Raw genomic sequence first — 17,213 nt, 5'->3', positions numbered from 1 at the left:
GGTGAATATATCGACATTAAACACTGTTTTTCGGAGTATTCTACCGAACATTAATTCTGGTACAATTTGCGTTATGTGTGACATCATTATTATTTACCTAGAGTTCATAAGCCTACATTATTATGGCGTGGGGTAATTTGGCACACGGTGCTAAAACAACGCATTTTTCAACTACGTAAAAGGTGAACTCGCACACGATTTTTCGCTACCAAAAACTCGTAAAAGGAGTCATTAAGTCGATGACATGGCTAAAAAGCATTAGCAGCAATAAACTTGCGTGCGCGAGTTCACCTTTTACGTAGTTTAAAAGTGCGTTATTTTGGCACTGTGTGCCAGATTCCCCGATGCCCATTATTATATCGATAAGTTGGTCGCTTCCACCAATTCAATAATGTTGGAACGTCCAAATATCTCCAGGAAATAAGAGATAATTACAAAATAATGATCTTGATTGAGCTGCTGATTCTCAACGAATGAAAAGTTCTAACACAACAAAATAGAACTTGGTTACTCGATTAAATACAAATTTATGAGATTGCTGAGTTACTTCCAACAAATAAAACATTAATGCTCAAAACAAAACGAGGTATTGAAAACGTGTTTTGGTCCTAGTTTTCATTGACAGATGCAGCAGTTGCGATTTTGAACACAAAAAATTCTAACTTCATTTGACAGTTTCGAAAATTTCGTCATGAAAAATAGGACCAAAACACGTTTGCAATGCCTCGTTTGTTTTGAGCATAAATATCATGGGCGCGCGTTAGCATAGCGCCCGTGACGCAAGTCCTATTACTAGAAAAAATTTCAAAAATTTTTTTTTGTCGTAGACTGCAGAACCATATATACAGCAAATATTGAAGTTCCACAATTCAAATACAAATGACTCCAAATTACCATTAAAAAAAACTAGGCGTCCGTACGAGTTCAACGAGCTATCACACGTTCTTGCAGCTTAAAATTTGGCCACGCAAAAAATCTTCCAAGAAGCCCCATTTCCATACATTTTGGTCAATTTCAGTACTTTAAACGAAATGAAAAAATCGTACGTTACTTTGCTAGTCCGTCCGTCCGTCCGTCCGTCCGTCCGTCCGTGTTTCCTATCTTCTAAAGTCTTCTTTAGATTTTGTTGAAATTTTAGGGGAGTAGATTCTAGTCGTCATTCTAAGACATTCCAGAAAAAAAATTTGGGGGGAACCGGCCTCGTTTCGGAGCTAGGGCTCCTCGAAGTTCCCATATAGGCCCCATATAAGAAAACCTTTAAGTGTGTGTGTGTGGATGTGTATGGTAGAACAAATTTGTTCGCTTTTGGTAAGCTCTGCTCGCCTCAACTTTTTTTTCCTAAATTTAGAATTTTTTAAATTATTCATACAGTGAACGACATCTCAAATGTCTCACTGTCATTTTTTTCAGAGAATGTCATTGTGAATTTCCAATGACACAATAAAATTCTCAGAAAAATTTGACAGTGAGACATTTGAGATGTCGTTCACTGTAATTTTTTAAATTTTTTAAATTTTTCAAAATTTTCTAAATTTTTCAAAATGTTTTAAATTTTTCAAATTTTTTAAATTTTTTCAATTTTTTAATCTTTTTAAATTTTTAAATTTTTTTTTAAATTTTTTAATCTTTTTAAATTTTTAAATTTTTTTAAATTTTTTAAATTTTTTAAATTTTTTAATCTTTTTAAATTTTTTTAAATTTTGCGTCACAAGTGGCAGATGTTGAGGAAAGTACTTTTAAGAAATTTTTTAAAATAGGCAAGAATACGTCCTAATACGTCCGAATCATCTGCCACTTTGTGACGCAAAATTTTTTTGGTAAAATTTTGTTTCTAGAATTTCTTTGGTCAAATTTTTGCTGTTACAGTTTTTGCGTACAAGCGCAGAATGCGTCACCTCCAGCGATATCAGTTGTTTTGGAAGTATGCACACGGACTACTCTTTTGAGTGTTTTTGACTGATTACTTACTACACAGGCACTCGTGGCACTATTGAATTTCATTCCGACCGTTTTGAATTTCATTCCGCACTCGTGTTTTGTGTCATATAATGCTGGCAATATTCCCCGGTATCATAATGTACTAATTTTCGAGCTAATTTTTCTCTTTCATAAATGAACGTTTCTTACAAGCAGACTAAACCTTTTTTTTTTCGTGTATGTGTGTGTGTGTGCGTTATACAAAATTGGCGAACGAAAAGCCAGTAGCCAAGTTAAGCCAAGCTTAAAATAGTATTTTACATTTAAATAATGTAGCGCTGCTGTGAGGCTTCTCTAAAATCCAACAGACGAAATTCAATATAATACAAAAACAACGCGGGAATTAAGATTAAAAAGGATACTTTAACAGAGAGGTGATGTGTCTATCGAATATAAATTGGTGACACACGCATAGAAACTACAAATGAAACGAGAAAAATATATCTCAGAAAAAAAAACACACACAACCAACAACAACCGTAAGTTGAATGTTATTTTTCCCCAATTCTTTTCTATTGATGTTTTTCTTGTAGTTTATATTTTTGCTATAGTGATTTTATGTCCTAAAAAATCGAAGGTTGAACCATTGTTTATTGTATTGATTAGCTTAATTTATTGCGCTGATTCTGTAAAAGACCAAAATAGTACAGATCTATATGTATATACATATATGGTACGTATACCATCAAGGATTATGGGGGTTGATGAGGTGGAAGCTGGTGTGTGTGTGTGTTTTTTTTTCGTTTGGTCAGTAGTATTCACCTTAATTGGAATTTTGTGTTTTTGTAGGACCGAACAATATGTGGAAAGGAAATCTATGGCATATCGTAAAAATTATTGTCGGCTATATAACCAATTTGATTTCTTTGGGTTAATTTGAGAATTATTGGCCGTACTCAATCCACTCTTTTCGTTTTTGTAAATATGTGGATAACGCAAACATTGTTAGACCGGATATCGGATTGATATCACAAATAAATCTGATGCAATTTTTTTGGGGAATAATTAGTGATGGAATTGTTCGTTTCTTCTAACTGAATCAATTGGCATCATGGGAAGGTATGCGCTGTTAAACAATTTTTCGTACAAGATTTTTTGTTGTTTAAAACTGACGACGAGGACCTTTCTTCTGCTCTTAAACGGGGAAATTTAGTGGCCAGATGATGGATTACCTAATAGAACTTTATGGAAAATCTATGTTGACTTTGTGAATGTGTTCAGGGAACAGTCATATAATGAAACGAAGGTCATATAATGATTGGCACTGCAGGTAAATTTTCAATGTAAATTTATGTACGAGCCACGTTTTCGTATTGCAAAAATATACTCTTTTGAAATTTGCTAATTTGCTGCACCATTACAAAAATCAGAATATTGAGTGCAATAGTTCGATATAAATAGGTTAGGGTGTCGGTTAAGGATGCGAATGCGGATTTAGCAACATTTCGTTGCTTAAACATCCATTTCTGCACGTGTTTCGACCAAAGCTTTTCATACGAAAGCAAATATCTCTTAAATTTTGCACACACTGCCTGCAGCACTGCAGTACTACCATTTTCGGTAAATATAGTTCGAAAAAGTCTATTTCGATATCAAAGTTAGCCAATGGCTAAAACACTCATGTAAAATTGACATTTCGATATCAAAGTACGAAACAGCTGCTTTCGATAGAAATAACGAAATAAGGTCGTTTTTAGCACTACATACAAGCCAAAAGTGAGTTTGGCAACACATCGTGTGCAAAAAACCTAATTTCGTTACGTGTATCGAACAAGCCTTTTAGCACTGAGCTATCAAAGCACATCTAATGATTAGTTTCCACTTACCAAAAAAGTACTCCGTGTGAGAGACAAAATTGAATTTTGTCAATTTTTTCTTTGTTCATTTGAAAGCTTGCTCCTCTCACGGAGTACTTTTTGTTGAGAGGAATGGACACTTAAAGTCTAAACTATTTGCACTCGATGTCATTTCGACCAAATCACTTTTTTCGCACTAGTCCGAGAATAACACATTTAAGTCGATATCAAAGTTAGTTATGACAAGTAAGATTTTCGAAGCATGAAACCTGTAAAACGTTTTAGGCTACTGCGCGGAAGGAAACGCATTCACATGCATGCTGTGGGGATCAACAAAAAACGTAGCCGCACACATACCACATTTTCCGAGCATTTATTTTGTGTGTTCACGTTATTTTGAACGCCATACGGTGCACAATATAATATTACAAAAGCTAGTGACTCCGCTCGCTGTGGTCTACAAACTTCTCAGCCTGCTGATCTTTTTTACTACCGCCCCCTTGTTATGCAAATTACCGATGGCGAACAAATGAATCATGTCTCTCTCTCTCTCTCTTCTGTTTGAAATTCTTATCCCGCATTCATTGAAAAATGGAACCGCGAATGGTTTTAATTACTGATGTGTGAATGTAATAAATTTCACGTTCTAAATGAGTACAATAAATATTAAGCTGGTAACCTCAAACTTTTCACCTGTTAATAAAGAGAAGATTTTGCACAAGTTTCGCTGCCGTTCCCGAAAACCCAAAAACCCGGTGAAGTTAATTTTATTTAATAAATTTTTCTGCTTCCCATTTTCTTAATTCCAAATCACAAACAAAAAGTTTGTTGTAAATTAAACCTTTTAAGACGTTGATGCGCAGCTATATTTCTAGTGTCAAAAAGTTTTTAATTAATGAGCACAGGTTGAACTTGTTCAACGAATTTCAGGATTTCTTTTTTTCTTCTTCTTCTGAAAATCTTCTCTTTTTTTCGTCTAAAGTATAATTTGGCTGAAATCTGGTATGTCACTTTTATTTCGGCAAATATGGTTGGCTGTTCGAATGTCGAATCCAACAGTTTGCAACACCGAAAAACACATTTTTCTTGAATCATTACACAAAACAATTTATTAGACGTTAAGTAAATATGAGCAGTTTAAATAAATTCATATAATGCGGATGAAGGGGAAGGGGGACGCGTATGATGAAGGAGAGAGAAAAAGGAAAAAAAAGACAACGTGTAGTGCCTTTCGGAACGGCTCCTACATTAACCCATTTTCATTTCCATAAAATTAATTAAAATTACTCGCATATCTCATTGGAAGAGCGGAGGAACTCATTTTCTAATATATTGTGATGGGGTATCACAAATTTTAACAGTTTTTATGTGGAAATATCATCGTGTAGGGGTATATATGTATATATGGCAGACTACATATATTCATTAAGCGAAAACCCTTGAAGCTAAATTTTCATTAAATAAATAAAACAAGTAAACCAACCGTGTTTCAGACTTTTGGTTCATTAGAGAAACACGTGTTGTTATGATGAAATTAAATAGAAATGAATAACAAAATGTATGGCAAGGTTTGTGTTAATAGAGCAAATTTATGTAATTTATTATTTTACTTCATTTTTTGTGTGTGTTTTGTTTCGAGAGAACATTGTTTGTCTTCACTTTACATTTTCCGTACATAGGTACTGTATGTATACTTTGCAATGTCCAACTATTTGGAGAGCTTGTCCTTTATTCTAAACTATGTGGTTGCTAGACAATATTCGTTGGCTGATGGTTGGTTGGTGGTTTACCAATAAGTAACGGCAATGTTCTATTCAAACAAGTTTTGGTTGGTACAAGGTTTACATTATAGCTGGATTCCATTCGAATTGAGAGGACTTTAGGGAAAAGAAACTGGATGAAAGTACTGCAGCAATTGATCGTCAAGTTTCTGTTTTCGAAAAGTATGAGAGAGAAAGAAGAATTCCTTCAATTTGACGCTTTACACTTAAGTGTCCACTCCACTCAACAAAAAGTACTCCGAGAGAGAGCCATGAGAGAGCGAGCTGTCAAATAAACAAAGAAAAAATTGAAAAAATTACTGCGTGTGAACTTTTTTGGTTAGAGGAAACAACAACAAAACGATTGGGACACTGTTTTTATGTCAATTGACAGACGATACAGGAAATAGAAATCTATGTTCAAAGTCTTGTAATAGCGCAAGGAAGACGGTTGAATTACCAATAAACTGAATTTTGTGTAAAATGAATTGTTCGTCGTTTTATAATTCGAACCTGCAGTAATCGACGTCGACATTAATGGTCCTTCGAGCCGGATGGATTAACGGATTAACGGATTTACAACCCAAAAAACGAGAAATTGGTGAAGAATAGCTGAAATTCGCGAAAATTGGACTACGTCAAATTTGGTGTGTTACCTGTTGCTCAAAAGATCATCGAACAAATTGTTACCATCATCTGATCTGGGGAATCAATTGCATTGTTGGTTTTAAGCGAGACAATTTTCCATTGATGGATGTTCGTGATTTTAACGAAAAGCAGTTGTTAGGTTCGCACAATTGAGGTTATGTCGTAATGGATGTGGTGTGATCCCGTGTCGATGTTCATTGTTCAATGTGGTTATTTCATCATCTGCGTGCAGAGAGAATCGTAAAAATGAACAAATTGCTTAATCATCGTGCCTCACATCAACGCTCAATTTATCGCTTGGAAACATTGTCAACGGTTTTCGACGAGAATTCACCAGTGGCAGCGTTAAAGTCGAATTTAGAATTGCTGGAAGATTATTGGATCAAGTTCCAGTCCGTACAGCTGAACATTGAAGACAAAACAGCTTTGGGAGAAAGATACGATAACAAACGTCTTCAAGTCAAAGCACATTTATCAAACCTCTTCGATCAAGAGGCTATGGCGTGTGAAAGTGCAGAAGCTTTACGATTGTTGTTACGAACGACACAAAAGTGTTTGCGCTCGTTGAATTCCCTGGGTGGATCAACAGATACTTGGGATTGGTTATTGGTTCATCTGACAACTTCAAAATTGGATCCGAAGACAAGACGTTCTTGGGAACTCAAACATACGTCGAAGGAAGTGCCAACATGGCAAGAATTGATTGCAGCGCTTGAAGTTCACTGTAACGCTCTCGAATCTGAGGAGAGCAATTGACTGTCATTGTTCATTTCAATTTGTTGAACCATGGATGGTTCAAGGTGAGGAGTATGTTGGTAATAATATGGACAAAACGACTGGGACAGAATTTGTTTTTATGTCAATTGACAGACGATAAAGGAAATAGAAATTTTATGTTCAATGTCTTGTAATAACGCAAGGAAGACGGTCGAATTACCAATAAACTGAATTTTGTGTAAAATGAATTGTTCGTCGTTTTATAATTCGAACCTGCAGTAATCGACGTCGACAGCTGTAATAGATTACTATTGGTTCGCCTAGTATGTGTTTTCTACGTAGATTAACAGCGGGCTGTGAGATTTAGTTTTTTCATGTTGCATATATTGCAGTGTCAAATGCGGCCCAATGTTTTAAATTTTTGCAAGGTGAAGTCCTTTTTCGCCAAACAGTCTCCGTAACCTTCCCTTCCTATGAAAACCTTGGCAACGCGTAAAAAACAAAAATCAAAGCTCCATCAAAACCGGTGGCAAGGAAACAAACTAATTCAAAGCGTTTTAGAGTAGAAAAACCCAAGTAACTGGCAGGATGTAGCAAAAAGCTATATTTTTGTGTGCACACCTTTCTTAATCAAAAACTTCCTCACATCGCTTTTCTCAAACTTTTTAGTCATTTTTGTATTGCCTGATGTATCAGAAGATCCATAAGATCTCTTAGCTGATATGCAAACGTGCACACATATTTCAATGTATCAACTAAAACAGCTGCCGAAATCGGTTTTCAAAAGTCTCCCAATCGTAATGTCATAATTTACGTTGCTGGTATCAATTTGATATCAGAAAAGATTTATTTCACGTGAAAATGGCTTTTCGCAAATTGACATTCGAATAAATTAATTTCACCCACTGTGTGTGTGGTGAGGAAATATTTTTGCTGTCCCCATCTAATATGAAAATTATGAATGTGCTAATATTTTCGGAAAAACACAGCAATTTCTATATAATATAATTGGAAGTAATGTGTTTATAGATACGCGCTGTATTTCACACACAAATTTATATATAATATGCGACAGGGAAGAGCACACTTTCTTTGTCATCAAACCATTAATAAAATACATGCGAGAGCAAGCTGTTGCTGAAATTCTATGGCTACAAAATAGGTATATCGCATATATGTGTGTGGGGATGTGTATCTATACACCTAAATGAAATTCGTGATAGGTTGGAGGTGGGTCGGTGAAAACATATTAATCATTCTGTGCACGCTAGCCAGGTTTTTGGCGAGAGAAAATGTCCAATGAGTCAGTAATTAAAATGAAATTTGTCTGACAAATACCGAAATATGATCTGAAGTGGAGTGGTCTCAGCCAAAATACTATTTCATTACTATTATATTGGATGAAAGCGAATTCACCATACTTTTTATTGGCGGAGTGTGTGTGCGTGTGTGTGTTTGTACAATGTGAAATTGTATAATGGTTATTTGTTTACCAAGTGAAGAAAATAGGACATTCCAATAAGAGTGAACATTTCCTAATACTCCCCGAGATGCATTTTGCCGCATTTTGCCTTATTTCCTGTCCTCAATAGGCCATGAGAAAATTGTAACTTTTCACATTCGAACTGTCACTTTGTTTATGTTTTCGGAAATTGTTTGGCGAATCGATGTTTTCGTTTCGTGGAGAAGACGGCACAACACAACATGCATGTATGATAAACGTTGCACCTAAAAAAATCTTGTCCAGCTTAGCTGTAGTCTTTGTACGAATGTACTGTACAAATTCGCGACAAGTACATTATGTTAACGTAGCAGTAATATTTACAGCACAGCTGTATAAATGTACAGTTAAGCGAACGTTGATTCCCTGATCCAAAATTAAAAATTGTACAGAAAATATAGTCAAAATCCACCATTTTTCATTGTTATATTATTTAGTACGTTAAATTATATTAACTAAATTAACTAAATTGAAAAAAAAAAATTGGCGCTAACTGCGGCTAGAACCCATAACCTCCGACACTCTAGTCCACCACCTTACTCATGCGCCAACTCAGAACTTGTGTTTGGTAAACGATATGTCAAAGAGATCTTATAATATCGTACGTCTCCATGGTACTGTTTTTCTGAACATTAATGTTCAGCTGAGCAGTATTGTGAAATTGAACTTCAAAAGTTCTCATATTCTTATACTGTTGTGCTGTAATGTAAAATGTCAAAATATCGAAAATAATTGAGAAATACTAGAAATTTTTTTTATTTTTTTTAGTAGATTTCGTTAAAATTAATCCTAAATTTGTACCTGTACATGACACAAATTCCACCAATGGAGTGGCTTCTATTCTTAACAAAAATTACCCTACTCCATTTATCCAAAACCATGGAAACTTTGTTTTTTTTTTCGAAAAATGTGTTTTTTCAATTAGTAGTTTTCATTTATTGAAACTGATTGTCCGAACTTAGTCCAAACTAGGCATGCCCTGAAAGTACTTGACTTCAGCTTTCCAACGAGCGCACATTTAGCAGCCGTAAAATGAGTCCGAAAAACATCCTTTTTCGACCTTCTAAGGTCAGCCACTATCAACCAAAAGTGACTAGAGACTATCTGAAGCCTGCTTTGAGATCTAAGGGCAACATTTAAAACCATGTATATATCAATCATAGACGAAATGGGTCCGATTTGGATAGGTGGATTTTCAAAAGAATTCCTCACAACAACTTTTAAAGCCTTTTACCTCTTGAGAAAACGGATTGTATTAAGTTGTTGATATCCAAAATAGAATTTATCGTCATTTACAATTATTTTATTGATCAACAAGAAAACAGGACTTTCGTCGGCTTAATTTTCGACGTATTTAGTGATGGACACAAATCACTGAGCGAGAAGTACCACTAAAATAATTTATTATCGCCCATAAGACTATAACCTCAATATTACTAAGAATGAAAATGTCAGTAGTAACACAAAAAAATACTTAGGTTATGTTTATATATAGATCATCTTCATAGCCGATTGAAATGTCATCCACGTCAAGAAATGCCATCCCAACGCACTGCTCCTAGCATGAACATAAGAAATATTTGGAGGCTAATGAAGTCACAGTAGGCACTGCGTTTCTTTCGTAAAGATAAAGATAGACGACTTGTTTTCGTTGTATGAGTTAAAACACACAATACAATCAATCTTAAGCGGTAGCTGTCATCACAAAAGCCTCCAAATTGGATATTTGTCAAAGTAGTGTTCATGCTAGGAGCAGTGCGTTGGCCATCCACGTTAAAAAAATTTCATACACATGAATGAATGAACGAAACATTTAACGAAACTTAAGTGAGGTTACGTTTGAATAATAGTCGGTTCGTGCTTGGATCATTTTGTTCGGCGAAACCGTTGCAATTCTATAATTTGTTTACGAAAATAGTTATTTATGTATAACTCGGTGCGTTAATAAAACATCAGTTGCACATAATCCGTCTTATTTACATAAAATCTGGTTTCTCCATTTAGCGTACTTTAATAGAAATTTTACCGACCCTGAAAATAGTTAGTCATAAATTTTTTTGATGTGATTTCATCAAAGATTCCATCGCATAAGGAATATGAAATGCTTTAAATTGATATCCGGAAAGATAAAAGATGCGAGTAGAGGCATCAGAAAATCTGCTATCTACAACGACAGCTTTTACCGTCAATTACACTAAAAAAAATCTTTCATTATTCCAGTTCATTTATTCACCGCTGAATTTATGAATTACGAATAAATCTAGAATTGTGTTGAAATGTCATGCAGTTTTTAGTCTTGATATTATGGAAGTTTCCACGACCTACATTCAATTTGAATTATTCAAACTGTCATTCGTTCAGCTACCACGACTTACATTCAAACTGTCATTCGTTCAGCTATATTGTACATTTTACATCTCAATAGTACTTTGGATCTGTCACAAATTCGCGACAAGTACATTTGGTAACTTAACAGTGCAGTAGTACATCTTAGCTGTACATAGTACTGTCATTCCGTTCAACATTCAACAATTACGTAGAATACACAGATATGCTGAAAACTAATGTTCAGCTATGTTGTAAAATGAACAGCAGAGTTACCATACGCAAATATTTTTTTTATAGGTGTGTGTTCACCTCTGGGGGAAATAGGAAATTTCAACTCGACTGAAATTACACAAACATCGCCACGGTTGCTTTGAAAAGAGATTCGAGATTAAATAGGGACCCGCCGACCACCAATAAATTTTTTTCATATTTATAGTGAGTGATGGAAAAAATCAGCCCGAACCCTGGGCCGTTTCTGAGAACGAGTGGATGTGATTGCCGGCAGCAATCAGAGACAGCCTGATCACATATTTTAATGGGGATCGGTAGCGGGCGCAATTCTAAGATCTACTGTGTAAAAAATATTTCATTCGGTCATCTGATCTCGGAGCAATAACAGTTGAAAGTCAAAATTTCAGCATTTTCGAAGAGTGATATATCCTTGACAAAGTGATCGAGCCAGCCAGTTAATATGGATTCTAGACGCGGTTAATAAGCTCTTTCGAATGGCAACAAAGATTTTCAGATAAGTTACTTTTTCCGCTACCCTCGGTGAAATTCGGCCACTTCTGTACCTTTCTGGTAGCCTTATTTCAAACTTTTCGCTAATATTGTAGCCTGTAGACTAAGCTTTACAACGATACCAAACATGCCATACTTGATCCGCAACAAGTATTGTTGAGGATTCAGTTTTTCAATCAAAATCACTCTACTCGCAAATCTGGAGCCCTCGAAAACAAACTTCTTAAATTTCAAGATTATACTACAATTGAATGTCTTTTACTTATGTTACCGACTCAGCAAGTAAAACTAACTTTCTTTCAAAAAAATCTTGAAATTTAAGAATTTTGTTTGAATTTAAGAATTTTGAGGGCTGCAGATTTGCGATATGGGAAAAACAAGAGTTGAGGAAATACAAATTTTCTCACAGGAACTGTCATCAGAAGAAGCGTCACCAAAACGCCCGCTTCTCACCAGATTTGAGCGGAGAAAATAAGGGTTTTCACGCCGCACGCATGAAAATATATATATTTGTATACCACGGTTACAGGAGATTTGAATAAATAGCAAAGAACGAAATCTCATGCAAGAATTAATTCGATATTAAATTGTCGAATATTTATATTTCCATATTTTGTTTTCATTTCGAATTTTATTACAATAAATCATTAACCGAAAGAATCGATGATATCGAATGTATAAAATTGCTTGTGTAACCGGGGCACAAAAAAATACCGTTATGCAAATACACAGTTCGTAACATGACATTTCCTTTTATGGCATGGCATTCCTTTTTTTGCGTTGTCTTTAATATTTTACAAGGAATTATGAATTTCAATGTGATTTGATTTTCGTTCAGCCAGATCAAACGTTTCTTTAACCATATTCCCCTGAGGCAACATAAGTTTATAATGCCAATTTTGCAGTATATTCTCTCTCTCTCTCACACACACATCTAAATACGAGATGGCGCTTGTCATTTGGAATTTTAAGGTAAATTTAAAAACATAAAATTGAAACTCATGTTTAATTCGATCTTCATACATCTTCCGGAAAAATCACATATGAAAATCAGTTAAACGTGAAATTTAAACGAATAACCACCACCTACCATTTTACAGTCGAGTAGCTCGAGTTTCCCAACTCATTCCCAACTCACTGTCTGCAAAACAAATTTTCATTAACCTGTTTGAAACGGCATGCATATCGCGCCAAAATTATTAGATCTGTTGTTTCAGTTGTGTAAGGTATATTACAGTTTTTGTTCCAAAATCTTTTACTTCATTCGCTTTAACATACAATCATGTACATACAAGCAGATGACTTGACGCAGTCTAACTCCAAAAAAAAGAACGAAGAAAACTTTTTGAGACGCGTCAGCTATGTATAGCCGAAGATTTCAGTTTCTACCCTTTGGTCTATTATCATCACAAAGCCTATTTCATAATATTCTCGCTTTAAATACGAACAAAACGAGCTATCACTCGACTATGTAGGTTTAAAATTACCGGAGATACATCGTTTTGAAATTGGTCACTTTTCATACTAAATACACCAAATTGACTTTTTCCTCGACTTTTTCCAAACAATCAAAATCTTTCAACTTACTCTGTGTGTTTCTATCATGTCCGGAGCGTTAGCGGAGAACTTGACGCAGTCTAACTTCCAAAAAAAGAACGAAGAAATTTTTTTGAGACGCGGCAACTATATATAGGCGAGAATTTAAGTTTCTTTCCTTTGGCCTGTAACTTTAAAATTGCCGGAGATACATCGTTTTGAAGTTGGTCATTTTGATAGAAAATGCACCAAATTAACGTTTTCCAAACAATCAAAATCTTTCAACTTACTCTGTATATGTTTCTGTCTATCTGTCTATCTGTCTATCTATCAACGGTCGATCTCGGAAACTAGTCAGCCAATCTCCATGAAATTTTGCAGGAACCTCAGGGTGGGCATAAAAATGAAAATGTGATACGCCATTACCCCAGGAAAAACCAGAATTTTGTTTTATTGGCCTCGAAGTGGTTTCTGAGTGTGGTTTTCGAGGGTCGGGAACGCGTTTTCGGCTGTAGCTTAGCTGTATTGAAACCTACAGAGGCGTACGACCCATCAAATGAAAGGTATTCGTAACACGATTCGAACAAAAAAATAATTAAAATCGGGGCAGATTCGTTTGAGCTAGAGTGATTAGAGTGACCAAATTTTGAGCTACTCGAGCGTAGGATGAAAGGACTAATATTTTTTTGGGTTATGAGAGATAGAGAGTTACTTTCTTCGGCAAAGTCTCAGAGTTTTACGAGTAGAACAGAAAAATGTCGAAAGTTGGAAATGGGTGGGTCAATTGGGGTTTTGGAGATATTTCTTGAATGGTGGCAGATAGAGAATTACTTTCGTCAAATTTTCGATTTTCGTCAAATTTTCTGAATTTCGTCAAATTTTAGAATTTCGTCAAATTTTGTCAAATTTTCGAATTTCATCAAATTTTCAAATTTCGTCAAATTTTCGAATTTCGTCAAATTTTCAAATTTCGTCAGATTTTCGAATTTCGTCAAATTTTCGAATTTCGTCAAATTTTCGAATTTCGTCAAATTTCGTCAAATTTTCGAATTTCGTCAAATTTTCGAATTTCATCAAATTTCGTCAAATTTTCGAATTTCGTCAAATTTTCGAATTTCGTCAAATTTTCGAATTTCGTCAAATTTTCGAATTTCGTCAAATTTTCGAATTTCGTCAAATTTTCGAATTTCGTCAAATTTTCGATTTTCGTAAAATTTTTGAATTAAAACTGTAAACTGTTATAAAAAGCAGTGTTGACTACACTTCTAAAACGACTGATATCCCAACAAAAATCTCTTCGAGAAAAGTGTGACGCAGTCTTTGAAATACAATTTGTAAAATGAATGATATCGCTAGAGTTGACGCTTTCAGCTTCGTTACGCAAAAATTAAATTTTTCACCCAATTAGTTCAAACAAGCTGGCTTAGGTTTTCTCATCATCTGCCAAATAATTTTTACAAAAAAAATTTTGACTGTAAACAACCAAAATTTTACCAAAAAAATCTGCGTCGCAAAGTGGCACAGACCAGCAAGAAAATTTATCTGCCACATGCGACGCAGATTTTTTCGGTAAAATTTTGGTTGTTTCCAGTCAAATTTTTTTTTTGGTAAAAATTATTTGGCAGATGATGAGAAAACCTAAGCCAGCTTGTTTGAACTAATTGGGTGTAAAATTTAATTTTTGCGTAACGAAGCTGAAAGCGTCAACTCTAGCGATATTATTCATTTTACAAATTGTATTTCAAAGACTGCGTCACACTTTTCTCGAAGAGATTTTTGTTGGGATCTATCTATCTATCGACGGGCTATCTCGGAAAGTAGTCAGCCAATCTCTATGAAACTTTGCAGGGACCTTAGTCAGGCCATTAGAACTTAAGTTTCATTCATCATTATCCCTGGAAAAATCAGAATTTTGTGGAATTAATTAATGTACAGCCATTTTGTGATGGAAATGTTGTGATGATGTGTTGTGATTATTGTTGTGAAGTTGGTTGTAATTTGGCAGCAAAATTTTAAGTTTTTGAGTATTACGGTTTACATGGTGGGAAATTAGAAAAATTTTGTCACTTTCGGTGTATGTTGGGCAGCTGGAAAAATTTTGTCACTTTTAGGGTATAGGTTGGGCAGCCGTCAAAATTTGGTCACTTTCAGGGTATAGGTTGGGCAGCCGTCAAAATTTGTTCACTTTTGCTATATAGCTATATGAACCTGTATATAGTTAGTATATAGCTATATGATTCTATAGATTGTTAGTATATAGCTATATTGACATATAAATAGTTAGTATACAGCTATATGGACCTATATATAGTTAATATATAGTTATATGGACCTATATACAGTTACTATATAGCTATATGGACCTATATATAAATTCCAACAGAATTTTGACTGAAAAATTTTCAACAAAAAATTTACCAAAAAATTCTGCGTCGCAAAGTGGCAGATGCTCACGGACAAACCTACGAGAACTTTAATCTGCCACATGCGACGCAGAATTTTTTTGGTAAATTTTTTGTTGAAAATTTTTCAGTCAAAATTCTGTTGGTTCAAATTTTTTCTGAAAAAATTGATTGCCGAATGGTTTGGAAAACTAGCCCAGCTAATTTCAATTAATTGGCTGTGAAATTCAATTTTGCGTAACGACGCTGACATCGTCACCTCTAGCGATATCAATTATTTTAGAAGTTATCACACATATAGACTGTAGACGTAGACTGCGTCTAACTTTGCTCTGAAAGAGTTTTTGCCGGGATTCACTATATAAGACCAAATTAGCCGGGGATCATTGCTTATTTTTGGCATTGATGCAGATTACATATGATTTAATTAGCCGTTTCTGAAAGGTTGATTTTTGTTTTATATGGAAAACATAATCCAAAGTGTTCGGGCAATAAACACCAGTTATTATTCCACGGTCAAGTGTAACCTAACGATCACTCGCTCGATTTTAGGGGAATCAAATTCACTAATTTTTCCGTCACTTTTTATTTGTTACTCTAAAATAACAATAGATCGAAGTGCCTCTGTGGTTTCTGTGGTCTTTTCAGTTTTTTCTTTTTATGTTTTTGAGCTAATCGATTACATTCGTATGGAGGGAATCTTTCTACCTACCGCAATCGGACGCATTTTCCAGCGAACTTTTTATGTGTGCCTCAATAGGTGTCGGTCCCCTGAGGTCAAAAATATTTTTTTTGAAAATTCCTCAATGCTTGTGCGAGTGAGAGGTGGGAACAAAGTTTGCTTGAAAATGCGTCCGATTTCGGTAGGTACGTTTTCAAAGGAATCCCTCATGGTATTTAAGAGAAATAGGAATTCAGGAATTTAATTCCTTAAAATGGGACATGCCTAAGTGTCACTGAACCGATTTGCAGAAACTTTTTTTTAAAATGATTTAGTCATTTTCTGTAGGTAAAAATCGCCATCACTCTCGAACTCTCCAAAATGATTTTTTTTTCTAGCTACCTTTGTGCTTAAGCTTTTAGCATATAGCTGGGTATACAACACATAGTGACTAGACAACACACATTGTCATAATTCTCAAATGTTTTGAAAATACCACTCCAAAACGCTATCGAATTTCATGCGAATTGAAACGAATGCCACGTTAAACAGGAAATAACTAAAATTCTTGTATGTTCTACTTCACACGTCATTCGTGCCAATATGTTTTTCGAGAGCATATTATTTGCAAGTTGTATTTTTCATACGATTTTTTGAATTGGCAATATGTGTAGGGTACTTATAACGATGCTTACACAAATTTCGTATAAAAAATATATTTTTTGCTACCTCGAAAGGCAAAATTGCAGTTTAGTGGAACAACCCCGATTTGGACGAAAGTCGATGGGATCGACAGGGGAAGGTCACCTGATGACGAAACAACAAGATTTGGGGCGCAGAAGCCCCTCCCTGAAACACCAGGGCCCTCCAAAGTTTTCACACTTTTTCGAATTTTTGCGTGTTTTTTTTGACGGAAACGACAGTTGAAGGTCCACTGATGACAAAACAAAAGAATGAAGAAGCAATAGCCTCTCCCCTGGCCGCCAGGGTCCTCCAAAATTTTCACAGTGTTTCGAATTTTTGCGTTTCTTATACGGAATCGTCATTTTTTGTGTTTTATATGTACTGATGCCCTTGTTGCAATGAAATTACGAATGTATCTAGTTGCACTCATCATATTCTTATTCCGTCTCTGAGTCGGTGGCA

Source organism: Bradysia coprophila, assembly GCF_014529535.1.
Source record: "Bradysia coprophila strain Holo2 chromosome X unlocalized genomic scaffold, BU_Bcop_v1 contig_128, whole genome shotgun sequence".
NCBI lineage: Eukaryota > Metazoa > Arthropoda > Insecta > Diptera > Sciaridae > Bradysia > Bradysia coprophila.
Note: the sequence above shows the minus strand (reverse complement) of the source record.